The sequence below is a fragment of the Salvelinus fontinalis genome, chromosome 13 (assembly GCF_029448725.1).
Source record: "Salvelinus fontinalis isolate EN_2023a chromosome 13, ASM2944872v1, whole genome shotgun sequence".
Lineage (NCBI taxonomy): Eukaryota > Metazoa > Chordata > Actinopteri > Salmoniformes > Salmonidae > Salvelinus > Salvelinus fontinalis.
In genome coordinates, this window is record NC_074677.1 from 47,417,992 (window position 1) to 47,436,642 (window position 18,651).

General features: G+C 45.3%; 1 protein-coding gene across 1 annotated transcript in view; it reads right to left on the reverse strand.

The window, feature by feature from the left end:
* The window catches only part of LOC129868821 (histidine-rich protein PFHRP-II-like), a 35,635-nt gene extending 28,672 nt beyond the window's left edge, over positions 1–6,963 (reverse strand). Inside the window, exon 1 of the mRNA XM_055943096.1 lies at positions 6,779–6,963. The gene's annotated coding sequence lies outside the window, so the exon portion shown is untranslated. The remainder of the gene's footprint in view (positions 1–6,778) is intronic.
* Between the last annotated feature and the right edge of the window lie 11,688 nt (positions 6,964–18,651).

Below are 18,651 nucleotides of genomic sequence, written 5' to 3' on the forward strand. Positions count from 1 at the left end.
GACCCAAACAACGGTTTTAGAGGTGTTCAGAAATATGAATTTTAAACATAAAAACATTCATTTCAAGCTAGGCCACAACACATGTGAATGATTTCATCGTGCTGTAAGTACCAGAGGTCAAAATTAAACAGGTTTGAATGAGCTGGAAAACATTTGTGCTTCAATGCAAATGTGTACAATATCAACAAAACTATTCCTAGCACTTTTCTCTAACTGGTGTGCCCTAACCCCGATCTCATCTTACCCCAACCCATCCTACCCTACCCCAGACCAGCCGGTGGTCAGGTTTTCACCGTTTGCAGTAATTAACGTGATTTATAACGTGACAGCTTGCACCAAGTCGTAATCTCCACACTCCTATGCTGCTGCTGGTACTGGATGAGTTTTTCAGTTCAAAGCCTTGTTTTATAGCTTTTCACAGAATGAATAAGACATGAATCCCTGATGGACAGCCTGTACTATGAAGAGCATCTGTCACCACATTCAAATGATATTGACAGTGACAAAAATATAGGCCCATTTTCTGGGTGAGGTTTTAACCTTTATGATGGGGTTGTATTCTACGGAAATAAATATCTGCAGCAACAGAGGAACCTGTAGGCAATCAACCTACGGTAATATCAACCTTGTCTCAGAGCATTTCGTATTATTCATATCATATGATATGTTACGAATAACAATTTGAACAATTTGAAATTTGTAACAATATGTTACAAATTTGCAAAACGTACAATATGTTACAAATTTGCTAAACATGATATGTTATGAATTCTAGCTAGGTGGCTAACGTTAGCTAGCGGTCTAACGTTAACTAGGCAAGGGGTTAGGGTTAGGGGTTAAGGTTAAGTTCAGGAGTTAGGTTGAAGGGTTAAGGTTAGGGGAAGGGTTAGCTAACATGCTAAGTAGACGGGAAGTAGCAAGTAATTCAAAAGTTGCTCATTAGCTAAAATGCAAAAGTTGTCCGTGGTGCGATTCGAACTAGCAACCTTTGAGTTGCTAGACGTTTATGTTATATGTCCAGCCATTCTGTCACGTTCCTGACCTGTTTTCTGTTGTTTTGTATGTGTGTGATGGTCAGGGCGTGAGTTTTGGGTGGGCAGTCTATGTTTTCCGTTTCTATGTTGGTTTTGGGTTGCCTGGTATGGCTCTTGATTAGAGGCAGGTGTTTTGCGTTTTCCTCTAATTGAGAGTCATATTAAGGTAGGTTGTTCTCACTGTTTGTTTGTGGGTGATTGTCGCTGTGTCTGTGTTTGTTGCACCACACGGTACTGTCTCGTCTCGTTCTTTCGGTCGTTCCTGTTCATGTGTTCTTCGTTTCATGTAAGTTCGTAGTTTAGGTCTGTCTTCATCGTTTATTATTTTGTAGGTTATCAAGTTTAGTTTGTTATAGTGTTTTCGTGTTTTTTCCCGTCTTGTTTAATAAAGTCATTATGTATTCACAACCCGCTGCGCCTTGGTCTACTCACTCACCGAAAGACACATTACACATCACGTTACACATTCACCCTGACCAACCATCCTATTTCAACCAACCATCCTATTTGCCTTAAGTAACCATCAGTCTTATGTAACCATACCAAATATAACATATCACACTAATTTGAGGTGTCCCGGATTTACATTGACTATGTTTTGTCTAGTCTATGTGACCAGGCTGGTAATATGCGTTTTATGACATTAAATTGCTTCCATGTGGCTATGCACTCTAAGGGTATGGTTAATGGGTTGTAAAAATGTATGAAAAAGCATTAACTCCGGTGCATTCACTGACATGATGCCACAAAAACAACAACACACAGTAAATGTTTCATTGTACGCCTATGATCAGATTACCCGGTGAAAATCACAGAGACTGCTCTCATTCATTCAACTAGATAAAGTGACAGGGGTCAGGAAATCACTGGCCAACACTAAAATTACAATTCAAGACTTTATTTTTCGACTTCCTGAATGAACTGCCTTCAATTCGAATTGAGCCCAACCCAGGAACAGTCTAGCCCACATCTGAGACGCATCTAGATGGTACATTTAGACAGTACACTGTCCTTCTCTCAGCACATATCAAAGCTGCAGGCTAAAGTTAAATCTAGACTTGGTTTCCTCTATCGTAATCGCTCCTCTTTCACCCCAGCTGCCAAACTAACCCTGATTCAGATGACCATCCTACCCATGCTAGATTACGGAGACATCATTTACAGATCGGCAGGTAAGGTTGCTCTTGAGACGCTAGATGTTCTTTACCATTCGGCCTGTCAGATTTGCCCCCAATGCTCCTTATAGGACATATCACTGCATTCTATACTCCTCTGTAAACTGGTATTCTCTGTATACCCGTCACAAGACCCACTGGTTGATGCTTATTTGAAAAACGCTCTTAGGCCTCAATCCCCCCATCTGAGATATCTACTGCAGCTCTCATCCTCCACATTCAACACCTGTTCCGCCAGTCACATTCTGTTAAAGGTCCCCAAAGCAAACACATCCAAGGGTCGCTCGTCTTTTCAGTTCGCTACGGCTAGTGACTGGAAAGAGCTGCAACAAACGCTCAAACTGAACAGTTTTATCTCAATCTCTTCATTCAAAGACTCAATCATGGACACTCTTACTGACAGTTGTGGCTGCTTTGCGTGATTTATTGTTGTCTCTACCTTCTTGCCCTTTGTGCTGTTGTCTGTACCCAATAATGTTTGTACCATGTTTTGTGCTGCTACCATGTTGTGTTGCTACCATGCTCTGTTGTCATGTGTTACTGCCTTGCTATGTTGTTGTCTTAGGTCTCTCTTTATGTAGTGTTGTGTTATCTCTCTTATCATGATGTGTGTTTTGTCCTATATTTATATTTTATTTCATTTGTTTTTATTTTTAAACCCAGCCCCCGTCCCCGCAGGAGGCCTTTTGCCTTTTGGTAGGCCGTCATTGTAAAATAAGAATTTGTTCTTAACTGACTTGACTAGTTAAAGAAAGATTACATTTTAAAAGATCGCCAGCATTGCGAGGAGCCAGGCGAAGGGGAATGAGGTCTCCACTGCAGTGACCTGTTGGACTACAGCTACAGTATTTACTGCACTTGGCAAGGCATTAGCTCAGCACAAGCAGCGCGCCTGAGATCACATACAGCTCACTGATCCCGTCTTGTCCATGTGGAGGATGACAGGGTCTTTACACTCTGCCCCTCGAACCCCCCCGGGCCTTAGCCAGATGCCTTGCACTTGCCCAATTGCACCCTTCTGATATTAACCTCGCATGACAGCCAGCTTTTCCTCTTCACATCTGAGCCAGAGACAGATGGGTCTAAAAGGTGTGCCACATCATGTGAACAAGGGAAGTGGTTCTGTTCTGTGTGTGTGAGAGGATGCTGGACTACAGGGCTGTCTCTGTCTGAACCGATCCCTAGCCTGGTGGTGACCGTGACTGAGAGGAGCTGCCGTGACACCCTGCTGCATAACGGGACTGATACAGTCCTGCTAGCCCATTCTCCACTTAACAGACAGCTCAACATTTACTGTATTCACACAAGAGTGACCATCAGACAAGAGCAATAATCAGACGAGAGCAATAATCAGACAAGAGCAACAATCAGACAAGAGCAACAATCAGACAAGAGCAACAATCAGACAAGAGCATACAGAGCAGCCTTCGGTGTCACACACAGGCTTTATCTTCTAAAGAGATGAGGAAGTGATAGAGTACACTAAACTACACTTTGCGTGTGCGGTCATATGCATGTGTGTGTGTGTGTGTGTGTATGTGGGAGGGGTGGGGGGGGGGGGGGGGGACAGTGCGGAGGAGGGTCAGCCTCTCAGTAGAAATTAATGAACTGAGAATGACCTTGATCAATGATTCAAAGCAGGGAGCTCCCTCCTCTCCTCTGCCCTTTCATTCATCACAAAGTCCTTTTGATCTTTGAGGCGAATCGCGTATGCTTTCCCAATCGGGCTAGGGCCTTGCAGAGCCGCAACAGCATCGGCACAGCACAGAGACACTCACACAGCATAAACACAACACACTCACAGCCAGCAAACAGTAGCTGCAACCAGCGCCTTCCATCATAAGGATTATAGTAACCCTATGGAAACCAACTTTGTGTCATATAGGGTCAACCCTGGACCCTGACTTAAACCCAGGGAACAGGTTTGATTGTACAGACAGTACAATACTGTTAAACAGCAACTCTTTGAATGGTGTTTATCTGGTGAGAGTTTTACATATTACCAGTACAAATGTACGAGCTTACTGCAAACTAAGCCTAACGATACTGTGCCCCTTTTTAAGCAGATGCTGGCTTGTGGATATCCATGTATAATCTAAACAGGATACACACTCTAGCTTCCACAATTATTGTCTAAATGCAGAATATTTTTTTTACAGTTTATGAACATTCAAAAAATCACATTTGGATTCTCTCCTTTCATGTAAATCATATTGTATGGAAAGACACGCCCTAAGCCTGTGCACGGTGAGTTAACATGAGAGACAGCGCATTAGATCCTATATCTGAAATAAATGTCAACTGCAACCCATGTAAATTGCAGCAATTAGCTACTTACAGCATATAATATAAACACACAAACACTTGCCCTTGAGGCAAATCAGCTCTTTTTTCCCCTCTCGCTTTTCCTTCACACTTCATAACATTGGCTGAAGTGTGACTGTACAAACTATAAATAAAATGCTGTGGAGCTAGCTGGAGCTAGCTGGCCCTGGCGGTCTGGCCTGAGAGAGAACTCCATGTACCCTACGCTTCCCATATCTGGCCGTGCTGGGGGAAACGAGGTCATTAGTTGGACTTTTCAAAGTGATTTTCTCTCTTGCAGCCTGATCCCCAACTACTCAGGTTACCAGAGAGACAAACAGGATTGGACACTCCAGATTACTGGATTATTTCCCAATACAGCTGCTTCAATATGTCCGCCCACAATATGATGAAAGATATTTTTCTATATAGTTTATTGAAAAAAATCTTCTTTCATATGGGTTTGTGCAATGAGTCTCTGGTTGACAAATCTGACAGGCTGTGAGGCCGGGGCTTTATTCTGCTTTCTAAAAGCTCCTCCCAATGAGGATGAATGTGTGTCTTACTACAGGACAAGCCAGAGAGGACCACAATTCCCTCAGAGCCAGACAAACCATTTCACTTCCTATTGTCCATTTTTTGGCGAGGCCTTGTGCTACTGTGAAGTCCAGCTGAACGTCTTGATAAAAACTACAGCGCCTTCATGTGTTAAAAGGAAAATACATATTTACTTTAAATCTATATATAAACATCCAAGAAAAATCTGTGATCAACTTGTGGCTTTTTGAAGTCTTTTGCTTTATTGTGGGTGTGTGAGTGTTATTTTCAACAGTCCATAAATTGCGCTCCATTTTCCCCACAATCATTGCAGGCTTCTCCGGCTGGCAGAGTGGGTTGGGGTGGGGGGTGGGGGTGGGGTGGGGGGGGGGCTCTGTCTACATCTGTGGCACTGCAAGGCATTAATCAGTGCTGGCCAAGTGAAGTGGAGCTGTATGTCTGGGTCCATGGAATGGTCACAGACAGCTGGTTTCTCCTCTGGCCTGAGGGCATCAGTGTGTCGGCAGCACAGGGCCCAGACCATAACCTGGACCAGGTCAGACCACATATGTACAGTATGTATGCATCCAGTATTGCTTCACCTGCTATGTGTACTGGGTTATTGGTGCAACACAAAAGTATAGCGTACAGTATGTAGTACATAGGTATCTTCATTATCTCTGCATCAGTCCTGTTCAAGCCCATCCTCAAGACAAGAAGTAAGATCAGATATAGTATCTAACCTGAATGGCCGTGGTTAATGTATGACCATTCAAGTAGGTCAATATTTAAAATACAGGTTGCCCTCGTTGAGAGGATCTCCTAAAGCAGCTATGTAATACAATACTTCCGTTTGAGAAAAGCCATGATGTTTAGGCCTATCCAAGTGTCTAGGAACTCTATAGTCTATCGATTTTTATGTGATCAGGCTGAACCATTCAACGTCGTGAAGGCTACCTCTCCCTAAACCTGAAAGGTGACTGAATGAAGCCTCACCACACACTGCGCAATTACTGTAAGGCTCTGACATAATATTTCTTAAAAGTGAGCAGTGGTAGCCATAACCCAGACAGTTTAAAAGAGCTTAAAGTAAAGCCACCTGATTCATTAAGCTGTATATTTTAAACTCTCCTTCCTCTCCTCCAAGGGCAGGCAGGCAGGCCCCACTAATGGCCCAGTGTTTAAATATCATTACTCTTTGGGAGCCAGAAAGCGGGCCGCTCTACAGTACCTGCCACCAAGACCTCTCACTCATCCACTGAGGTACTTTTAAACAATGACAACACAACACAGGAGGACCGACCAGGAAGACAGACACCAGGCAAATGTAGATGTATGATCAGAGCCTCCTCCTTAACAGGGGAGGGTTACACACAGCTCAAGGCCTGAGGAAAGATGTGATAGAAGGACAGGTAGGTGGAGAGGAGCAGAGCCAGAACCAGAACCAGGTGAATGAAGGTGGAGCTATTCATTTCTTTCCACGCTCCAGTAATAAAGACAACAAGGTCAATGACCAAAGAAGAATAACTGATGGTAAGCAACACTGTCAACCCACATTTATGATCCTCTTACTTTTAAACAGAGTTTTCAAATAAGCTAGCATGGATTACTTTTGCACTTTTGGACTGGTTGTCCTAGACTTATTTTTGACTTATTTTTGATTCCGAGAGTGAAATACTTACACTCTCATCTCTAACATTGAATAAACTTAATTTGAACTTACTTTACCTGTTGTCTGCTGATTTTGTCCTTATGTCACTGGTAATCGGAGACAAAATATCCACACGTGTTATTAACCCGACTTTCAGTACGCTGGTTTGTATATCTGTTTGTATTTCCGGTTTGAGATTTTCAATACTGACGCAATTCGCAGAGACAAAACACTTGCACAATATGTAAACAATGGCAAAGCTTAACCAAACCACAGACCGAACGTTGTCCCACGCAATCAGCTCGAAAATTTCTCATGCACTTCCAGCTGATTGCAAGGGAAGTGCTTTGGTAGACAACATTTGGTTACATTCGGCTATTGTTTACATATTGTCCATCACGTGCAATGTGTCAGGAGATGGAAAATACAGGGGACAAAACCTACTGCTGCTGCAAAACATCGGGTAAACAACACTTTCCTGTGGATATTTTATCTCCACTTCCTACTGCCAAAAGGACCAACAGCAAGTAAGTGTAAATATTTTATAAAAAAATTCTGGCTTGTAAGAGACTTTTGCATTTTTTTTAAGGTGACTTCTTTCAGACTGAATAGCCATGGGTTAACCATGGTAACAGGCTGATGTTTATGCAAAGGTTGTCCAAGCCTATACCGTATCTTGCATTCTTAATGAATCATTATGTCACTACCACTCAAAACAAAATTGAAGTGATGCAGTAAAGTGTTGTTACAGTAAAGTGTTGTTACAGTAAAGTGTTGTTACAGTAGGTGCATAGTCTGTTAGTATGTGTTTCTACAGCCATGTGACGGTGCAGGATCTTTCCAGTGCATCACAGTGAGTCTGCAGCTCAGCTGTGAACACAGATGGCTACACTGATCTAATCACTATCAGACCTTTGATATTATGCTAGTCAAACATGCTATACAGGAAGAGCACAAGACCAGTGAGGATGGAGAGGCAGAATACAGTCAGGAAGATAAACTACAGACAAAAATAATGATCTGTAACAAGCTAACTGGTTGTGAACAAACTGTACTGTGTTCACCAGTCAGTGGTATAAACACCCACTGATCAGCTCCATGCACACATCTCTGTACACAACAACAGTAACAGCGGTGACACATTGATCACAGATCAGACCAGAGGAGCCAGAGGAGGAGCAAAGAGAGAGGAGGTGGAGGGGCTGAGGGGCAAAGTGAGGAAGCACCAGTAGTGGAAGAGAGGAGAGGAGGAGGGGAGGATAACCAGAGCAAATGCATGAAAGAAGAGACGCGGGGCCTGGGAGCATCCGGGAATAGTTTGAGGGGAAACAGTGTCCGTTTGTGGCCAGTGATAATACTTTCCATTCAACTGGGCTCACAGATAGCTGATTCTCTTGATTGCAGCATGGCGCCCTGCTGGCGAGCCTCCGCACTGAAATTAAATCCTCTGCTCAGTTATAAATTATAATTGTCCATAAACAACAGCCCCATAGGAACACAGAGGAGAGAGATGCACACCATGAGGGAAGAGAGGGACGCTGAGGGAGAGATACACACCATGAGGGAAGAGAGGGACACTGAGGGAGAGATACACACCATGAGGGAAGAGAGGGACACTGAGGGAGAGATACACACCATGAGGGAAGAGAGGGACACTGAGGGAGAGATACACACCATGAGGGAAGAGAGGGACACTGAGGGAGAGATACACACCATGAGAGAAGAGAGGGACACTGAGGGAGAGATACACACCATGAGGGAAGAGAGGGACACTGAGGGAGAGATACACACCATGAGGGAAGAGAGGGACACTGAGAGAGAGATACACACCATGAGGGGAGAGAGGGACACTGAGGGAGAGATACACACTATGAGAGAAGAGAGGGACACTGAGGGAGAGATACACACCATGAGGGAAGAGAGGGACACTGAGGGAGAGATACACACCATGAGAGAAGAGAGGGACACTGAGGGAGAGATACACACCATGAGGGAAGAGAGGGACACTGAGGGAGAGATACACACCATGAGAGAAGAGAGGGACACTGAGGGAGAGATACACACCATGAGGGGAGAGAGAGAGACGCTGAGGGAAAGATACACACACGAGGGAAGAGAGGGACACTGAGGGAGATACACACCATGAGGGAAGAGAGGGACTCCGGTGGGGAGATTTGTACATGTGACATGTGCTGGGATTGTCCATTGGTGAGTTGAGCATCCATAAGCCGTGTGGATATTCCAAGATTCCATCAGTTCCAGTACACGTCAGCAGGAGGTGTCACTCAGTTCCACAGCACCTCTGCTGGTGGGATGAGGATGATGCTGCACAAGGAAGATAGCGACGGGGTGTGTTCTGCTGTACAGCGAGGTTAAACCCAGACAGTAAACGGACTACATGACAGCATACAAGCAAATACACAAACTGGGGCAAGCTCAAAGTGCTGTTTCAGCTCCAGCACTAGTCTGCGAGAGCAGAAGATTCTGCTGTGTGTTAATGTTTAACCCAGAAAGTGCAAAGCCAAATAAGAGTACACAGTGAAAAGGGGAGCAGAGAAAACCTCACATCGGCACATCTCTGAAAAACAAGGAGTTTCTCACAATGAAACAAATCGTATAATAACTGTGACACTCCAAACGAGCATCCTCAATCTAATGGGGAGTAGAACAAACTGTTACTGTAAACATTTCATGCACTGGTCCATCTGTTCCATGGGTCCCCTGAAGCACATTACCAAGCTGACAAAGACTCAATGGTTGTAGTCGGACTGTCTGTCTCTGTGCTCCCTCCTGGCTAGTCAGCCACAGCAACACATCTGTAACCATCTGACCAGCCCACACATCCCCCAGGGTTTACACCCTCTGTTACAGTTTTGCCTCCTCTCGCTGAACGTAGCTCCCCTCACTTAGGAACCTACAGTATAAATAATGCTAGTTACAATGTCTTATGTTCTATTGGAATACTATTCCTAATCAGACATTAACTGTGTCTAATCAGACTTAGCCTCCAGTCCAGCCTCTGCTACAGTAAAAATCACACAGACAGCAGCCCAGATTAGCACCGTGGGCCTGTTAGTTAGTGACGCTCTTGTCCCCTCCAGAGCACAGGGCTGAGAGGCTGTCAGTCTGCTGGCGGGTCTGACTGTTCCTCTGATACCATCCGACTGCCCACATCACTGAACTTTATGCCGCTTCATTGGCGTTTTTTTGGTGCCAGGTTACGTGCCATTTCGGTATCAGTCAGTGCAAAGTGTATCTTGGGCGATACTGTAAGCTGAGAGTGGCCCCTAACCCTTGCAGCAGCAAGTGGGAAATAGAGCAAGTGGATTTGTGTAAAACGGGGAGGGGACGAGGGGAAGAGGGGCCCATTTGAAAGCATAAGGTTTGGAAGGTTTTGATGGTCTGCTTTGTCTTCACTCTCCTCCCTCAGGAGATGAACTGTCAGCTCATATAGCCGTGATGGACTCCAGCAGGGAAGGTGCAGACGAGAGGAGAGACAAGGGGGAGACCACAATATGAATCTACATTAGCAACACTACATACTGTGCATACCACTTGGTATTAGTCACAGATTACTAAAACCCAAGTCCTGATGTCTGTTCTGGTGTGGCCACCTCTCACAGCATCATATTAGAGTAGGCGACATGTCAAATCAAGCCAAACTATATTTGTATAGCACATTTCATGCACTATGAGTTTAACTGACACAGAGCTTGCCATCCATTTTGAGAGCTGAGTCTTGTGTATATTAGAACCAACATGTGTAGGATCTTAATTTGATCACCGTGTTGCAGGAGAACTTTCAGGACATGTTTTACTTGAATTGCCTTTGAGGTTTAAAAAAGGCTTCTGAAGTTGTCATTTCTGTATGAGCTTAATGGACACAGAGCTTGTCATCCATTTTGAGAGCTGAGTTTTGTCGATGTTAAAACCTAGGATAAAACCACTGCCTCTTTTGATATTACTCACAGCCTCTGACAGTCTGGTGAGCTCTTCACCTTCCGCTATTCCCGACCCCTTCTGTGAGAAAATAAAGGCAAGGTCTTCAGAGTAAAAACACTTGATCCCTAAGTTTCATTTTAAACTTGCTTTAATAAACAGTCCCATGTGTTTGATATCAGGGCAAAGCTGTGGCTGGCTGCACCATCCCGGAGCAGGAGCGTTAGGAGGAGGAGAGGGAGCTAGCTGCAGAGGGCTCTGCTCAGCTCTCCACAGGGGAGAAGTACTGGTAACCTTACATAACGCCAGCGAAGCATTGCCAGGTGCCAACTTTCAAATAGCAATATCACAGTTTGATGCATTAGGACCTCTTTGTAATCGTACTTTCATAACATTGAATACTTTCTTCTCTATAGGCGGCAGGTAGCCTAGTGGTTAAGAGCATTGGGCCAGTAATGGTTGGTGGTTCAAATCCCCATGCCGACTAGATGAAAAATCTGTCGACGTGTCCTTGAGCAAGGCACTTAATCCTAGCTGCTCCTGTAAGTCACCCTGGATGAGAGCGTCTGCTAAATGACATACATGTAAAATATATAGAATAGTACAAGCTAGCCTTATCAACTATAGCCAACGCTGTTACACAGGTAATAATCTTTTGAAGATAATTAGAAAATATCAGAACAGATTTGAGTGCAGCGTCTGGTTTTTCCCTTTATTGCACAGAGATTGTAACACTATGTGACATGCCACACTAGGAGCAGAAGTCTGCCATTGGCACTGGGGGGGAAATGTTCCAGAATGGAGGTCAGTGCACCGCATCAAACAACTGTCTCCAGACCAGCACCATATGCCAAACTCACACTATCAGCTGTGGCAGACAGCTGACTCCAGACCAGTGCCATATGCCCACTATCATATGTTTCCCCTAAACAATCTATAGGCTAGGTTTGATGTGAAGGCCTACAACTCTCTGGGTGTTTCTCAATATGTATACTACCGTGCTCCGAACACGTACATTTGAGCCTGGGAGATTTGGAGTCAAAATCAAATTCTGAGAAACGGATCACGGAGGGCACTTCTCGGATGCGCACTCTGTTTGTACATATTTTGAAGAATGCATTGATGCACGCTTCAACGGGAAACAATGCACAGAAATATAATGCAACCACTTGAAAAAACGATGGAAAATTCATTGAAATCAATGGCACACCATTTTAAACTGACATCGGAAAGAAATGTTGCTCATTCACATCTCATATGTTGACTGACTACAATATTACGTTAATAAATACATACTGCGTTCATTTTGGCATGTTTAGTTCCTGCCTACAATACCCACTGTAGTGTGCGTAGATCTCAAGCCCATAGTAAGTCAATAGGGCTAACTGGCTAGCTAGCTATCCACAAATAAATGGTAGCTAGCTACCCATGAAGAATTGACAGCTAGTCATCTACCTTGCATAACATTAGTTTTAGGTCATTTTTGCCTGTTAAACTAGCTGGACAGCTAGATTATTATGATTCACATATAGCTAGCTGACTATTATGAAGTTAAACGTTTGCTTTGTGTAGATCTCATGTTTACTGCTGTTAGTACAGCACTATAAAAAGCGCAGTTTACACTTTATTTGGATAGTCCAGATAGTGAAGTTATTCTATCAACAAAGTATCTGTTGAAAAGCAACTGCTTGCTTAGGGTTAGGATAAGGGTTAAGGTTAGGATAAGGGTTAGGATAAGGGTTAAGGTCAGGGTGAGGGTTAAGGTTAGGGTAAGGGTTAAGGTTTGTAGATAGTTATATTAAATGCTACTGATAGTCTGTAGAGCATCTGTTATTTATTTATTTTTAAATTAAAATGTAACCTTTATTTAACTAGGCAAGTCAGTTAAGAACAAATTCTTATTTTACAATGACAGCCTACCAAAGGGGAAAAATCCTCCTGCGGGGACGGGGGCTGGGATTAAAAATAAAAAAGATACAGGACAAAACACACATCATGACAAGAGAGACACCACAACACTACATAAAGAGAGGCCTAAGACAACAACATAGCAGATCCATCTACATCTACAGATGGACTATCCAAATAATGTGTTACCAAAGCCCATCCATAAACACTAACCAGCAGGTACAGTAGAGTTAAGGTACGGTAGGTACTTAGCAACATCCCAACCTAAAAGGACAACAATCAGTCTCAGGGTGGCAGGAAGCCTGGTGGTTAGAGTGTTGGACTAGAAACCAGAAGGTTGGAAGATCAAATCCCCCAGCTGACAAGGTAAACATCTATTGTTCTGCACCTGAACCCAGTTAACCCTGGCTGTCATTGAAAATAAGAATTTGTTCTTAACTGACTTGCTTAGGTAAGTAAAAAAAATATTAAAAAAATTGACAGCAGCCCGGCGATTGGGGATAAATTAAGTGCATATTTGGTTCTTAACCACCATAGGACATCAGGTACCTATGCATCATGAATAATGTCACACACTTAGCTATCATAAAGTCCTCCACACTGTCCAATCCCATCAGTCTGTCTGATTGTTCTGGAGATGAATTACAAGTGATTTGACACATTGACCTGCTTTCTCAGCTCAGACAAGTTTTTCTTTGACCTTCTGAACTCGATGTACGAACCAGCTTGCCTTGAGGAGCTGTCCCCCACATCTTTACTCAAACACCCATTTCATTTCAGTATGATGTTTCCAGTCGCAACTTACTTCGTCTCCAAAACGCCATTATTAAACTAATGGACATGCGAGCCATTTCATGAAACACCCTATACAACTTAACCACACAACTCAATTCAATATAATCACCACACAAACATGAGCAGCTGATTTCCTGTTGGGGGATCCAGCCAGAATAATGGTAGTACTGGGTAAACAGTACAGTACAGTGTCAGGGTACCTGGGAGGATGCGGAAACCCGAGAGCCATTGACAGCCTGATCATTATTACTACGCTGTGTGCTGCTGGTAAACAGATCATTATAAACCAAGGGGAAAAGGGGAAGGGAGTTGCGTGTGAGTGTGTGTGCTTCGGTAATCCAATCAGATCATTCTCTCTGCTATAAGTGACCACGACGCTTGTTGCCACATCTAAAGAATAGTTACAGTATAGACCCTCTTTCCTCTGGTCACGCGTTATGAAAAAGTCCTGCTCCCTTGGTGCAGTATGGTGATACTATGCAGCGTGACAAGTGTGTGGCTGTCTGCTGTGGGATGACATCAGCCTGGGAGGCCGCAGGAACGAGTCACGGTGAGGTAATACGACTTTACCAGGAGACTCAGGCACTACAGCAGGATGCAATGTTATTAAGGGTAACAACACTGTCAGTCTATGGCCCCTGAAAAGTGATCAGAACCCAGGCATGTCCTCAACACTGAAGTCCTAGTATCTTGACAAAGATACTGAGACTCGACTTTCACGTCAGTTTGACTCATGGAAACAGTTTTTACGACACTCCTGTACTTACACTATTACAAGCAGATGGAGGGACGCTTACATGCTCTTTGGATTGACTATTAACTCCATCAATGTTTAACACACATAATTGGATCAAAACAACACATAACGTAACATACTGTAGAAGTGTACAACTATAGTCTGTTACATGTCCGACCGATTTCTAAAGTGTAAAAGCCCCTGTGTAAAACATGTGACCTGATGCCCTATACAGTAGGTCACCCCATCCCATGTGTGCATCACAGACACTCAGACACCCTCCAGAACAGGATGTGGTGACCCTGCTCACCCAAAGTAATAACACAGCCCCAATAATAACTGTATTAGCTGTATTAACCGGTCAATTATTATAAACAAGGAGGGGACATGGGAGAGAGGCCTGACATAATAAAAGTGACTTCACGTCCCTGCACATCAGAGGATCCCATAAAACGCTACAAAGGCTTGTCGTTTTTGGACACTTTCAAAGGGGAGGTCAGACTGGTATGTAGGAAAGCACTTTGCCTAGGCTAAAACAACAGTCTAGCAGCGAGCTGCCATGGCAACATCTGTATCCAATTACACACTACATCCTCGGCAGAGCTCCTTGGTAAGGAAGAGAGGAGTGTGGGTAAAGCTGTGGGCTCAGGAGAGATGTCAAATGTAGGTTAGACAGGCACACGGACAGGAGCTGAGATGTTTCATTAGAACTGTGCTCAGAACAGATAGTGATCTGAGAGGTTCCCACATTTTGACTGGGATCCAGTCTGCTGAATTAAAACATGTCAAACTTCAGGCCACATCTCCTCACTGAACCTGTGTCAGTCACAGGCTTCTCCCTGAGGATCCATACACAGCTTTGTTCTCTCTTTCGTTTCAAAGATAACCAAATAAAAACATTAGGATTTTTGTGTTTTCATCTATCACCTTCAATTGCCTTAGAATAAGTAATGACACACACACACACACGACAGTGCTCACACACAGTGTTTACCCAACTGGCACCTGTGTAGTACATCCATCTCATGCCGGCTGGCTGCACAGATCAATGTTTGTCATTGTCTCTGGCTTTAGACTGACGCTGAAAACACAGTACTGTCCCCTCTCCTCTGTGTGGAGCTGACAGGCCCAAAACACGGGTAGTTTGATGTGTCACTGCTGAGCAGCACGGGGGGGGGGGGGGGGGGGGGGGGGGGTAGAGGGGCTAACGGCTGGGGGCAAGCCTGACCCACGCAGCACACAGTGTCACATCAGCTCAGCTGTCACCTCACTCACCATGACAGAGCAGGCCCTCACCTACAGTGACAAACCACTCACACTCCACTCAGCCAAAGGCCAGGCTAGCTCACTGGCAATGTGACAATGTGACAAAAAGAGATACTGCACTGAAATTCATGTCACTACATGAGAAATCTCATCAAAATTAACATCCTTCTAAATATAATTGTATATCAATTAAATAATAACTATTAGTCCATCACTTGTATCTGTTTCTAAATGCAAATCTTCCCTGATCGTCCCTACAGTGGACACTGAAGCCTGACAACAGGTGGAGATGTAGTTAGTTAGATCCTTAGAAGCAGTGGTGAAGTGACAGTGCCAACAGGCTAGACTGGAAGCAGAGCCTCTCCTGCTCTGTCTCTGTGTCGACTGTGGTGTAGTGACATTTACCTAATGCGGCTAAGCCGGCGCTGCTGATCATTAGAGAGGGGCTGATGGTGATGTGGTCTGACTGATGCTGCTACTGCCAGCCAGCCTCTAACCAGACCTCTGTTATTTTATACTCATTGTACTGAACATCCCCCTAAAAACACCACACTGCTTCCTTTCTCACTCTCCTCTCACCCTGCCTGCCTGGAGCTCTCCTCAACTCTCCATGAGGAAGGGGGGGGGGTGGCAGAGAGTCCCATTGCTACCCATTTTCAAATGATGAGAGATGTCGGAACACCCAGAGAAGGGCCGGGTAATCCTGCAGTAACATGACAACAGGCCGGGCAGGCCAAGAGGCAGGCCAGAGGTGCGGGCGGGGCAGCGAAATATTTCAGTTGGCAACCATCCACCTGTGCCTAAAGGACTAGGCCAGCCAGAGGAGCAGAGTTCACTGAGACCAGTTCCTGTACTCCCTGGGAGAGAGAGAGAGAAACATCCACAATAACAAGACAGGCTCCCTTTCTTTAGTCTAGAGTACAAGCCAATCCACACATCAATCATCTTTTTTATCTGAGATCACAATGTTCCATCGATACGGGTTTATCCCTCCGCCTCTTTGTGGCACGTCACCTCCTACGTTCCCCACCATCAGCCCTGGGGGACCTACAGTCATAAATCTCTCTCTCTACTGCTCTACCCTCCAACTCACCCCCTGGAGCTGGGCCAAGGGAAGGAGAGAGGGGAGGCAGGACGAGAGACACTAAAAGGCCAGCTCAGACCAGGAGCTCTCAGGACTCTCTGGGCTGTCCACAGACACTATTATCAGCCTGTGGAGGTGTGCAGACAATCTCCAGTGTCTGAACACGATACCCCCTGGCTTTGCTTCAAACATACTATACACCCACCATAAAAATCTTAAACCAGCTTTTACACAAGCTACATTTTTCCCTCCTGGATGCCTTAGTTATTGAATGTGTCAATTCCACACCATTTCAAAAGTTGAGTCAATATCTGGACGGGGGTCTCTGCTCGTGTCTTTGCGTTGGGATGTAAAGAATGGCATGCTCGCTTCCATGTGTCATCTAACAGCATGTCGAGGCATCTGGCTCTGTTGAGCATGTCTGGATGTGGGACCATAAAATGGACAGACAGCTTGTTGAGCCACATGAGCTGCTCAGTGAGTGGCAAGAGAACTTTGTTCAACAGCATGTCATATCTGACACACCAGATCTGTTTAGACCTACTGCTTTTTTCAGTCTTTCTTGGATAACTTGTGAGCAGCTCCTAACAAGGGCCAGTGGTTTCACAGTTTCAGAATAAAAACAACAGGAAAACATCTACGCCTCTCCAAGTCAACCCCCACCTGTACAGTAGTATCAGCTGTTTACTCAGCTGACCCCCCCCAAATGGAGGAGCAGACAACATACAGGTGAGAGGGCTCTATCAACAACTAGTGAAGCGAGATACATCCTACACACTTGTTTTGACCAAGTGTGTAAATGGCCTGGAACAATATGCATCAGGTGGAGGGTGGGTGGGGTGGGGTGGGGGGGCTGTCCTGTCCCTCTCCCAGATTGTGGACTACCCCCTCTGTTCCACAGCTGATGTCACGTTCTTCTCAGTCTGATGTCTCCGTCATACCACTACGGAGCCCTGGCATGGGGGCCTGCTGGAGCTTGGGAGGCCTCCAGACTACTACACTACACCAACACTGACCCCAGACTACTGCACTACACCAACACTGACCCCAGACTACTACACTACACCAACACTGACCCCAGACTACTACACTACATCAACACTGACTCCAGACTACTACACTACACCAACACTGACCCCAGACTACTACACTACACCAACACTGACCCCAGACTACTACACTACACCAACACTGACCCTGCCCAATGTATGAGGCCAACACTTCGCATCTGAATCTCCAGAGGTCACTGATGTTGAGCTGAGCAGCAGGCATTAACATAGTCCTGTTTGAGACAGATTCCTGTCAGGCCCATTTAGCTGTCACATATCCTATCCTAGAGGAAAACAAGAAGAAATTACTAGGTTAAATGAGGGAAAGGATGGAACATATTTAGTTGTGTATTTTACTAAATTAATTGCAGCATGCAGAGAGGGATGTGCCAGGGTCCAGCCCTGTGTCTCTGTTTGTTTGTGGAACTGACTGGGCATGAATGTTCTGGAGCCCAGCCAGAACCAGATGGATGGATCAGGGACATGCCAGGTCAGCAGCCTCCACAGCTGCCAGCGAGGTACATGTGGCTTTAATAAGCAGAGGACAGCCCTGCCTATACTGGCCTGGAGGATTAGGGGTAAGGGGAGGTAGAGGATGGGCCTCCACAGCCTCCTCACGCTCGGCAGAGGCACTGTCAGCGCCATGCGTTCTGTCCTGGGGGGCAGAAGGCATCTGTGTCTGCAGAGTGGTGTCTGGTGGAAGTCTTCACAGGAAAACCTGCAGACCTCGCTGCACAATCACAGCATTCATTCTACGCCCCCCCCCCCCCCCCCCCCCCCCCCCCCCCACCATGGTTCGCTCCCAGCCCTTTCTAATCAGAGACAGAGCGTCTCTAATTGGGGTAAGCCAAGCGTCACAGCGGGGGTAGACGGGAAAGCAGCCAGACCATCCAGCTCGCTCTGAGGAGATCAACGGAACCGCACCAGTGTTCCACCACCCCAGGCCCAATGGAACCAACCCCTGTGCAAGCAGCACCTCAGTGAGTCTCCAAACACACACTGGCCTCCCTGGCCCTCAGCCCTCACACCTCCATGCTCCTGCTGCTTTCACAGAAGACAGTCTCAGTCAGGATGGATGGGTGTGTTTTGGTTGGAGTTGTTGGAAAGCGGAGGATGATGGAGGGTTAATGAAGGAGCAGGCGGAGTGAGAAGGGCCGCCACCGGAGCGTTGGG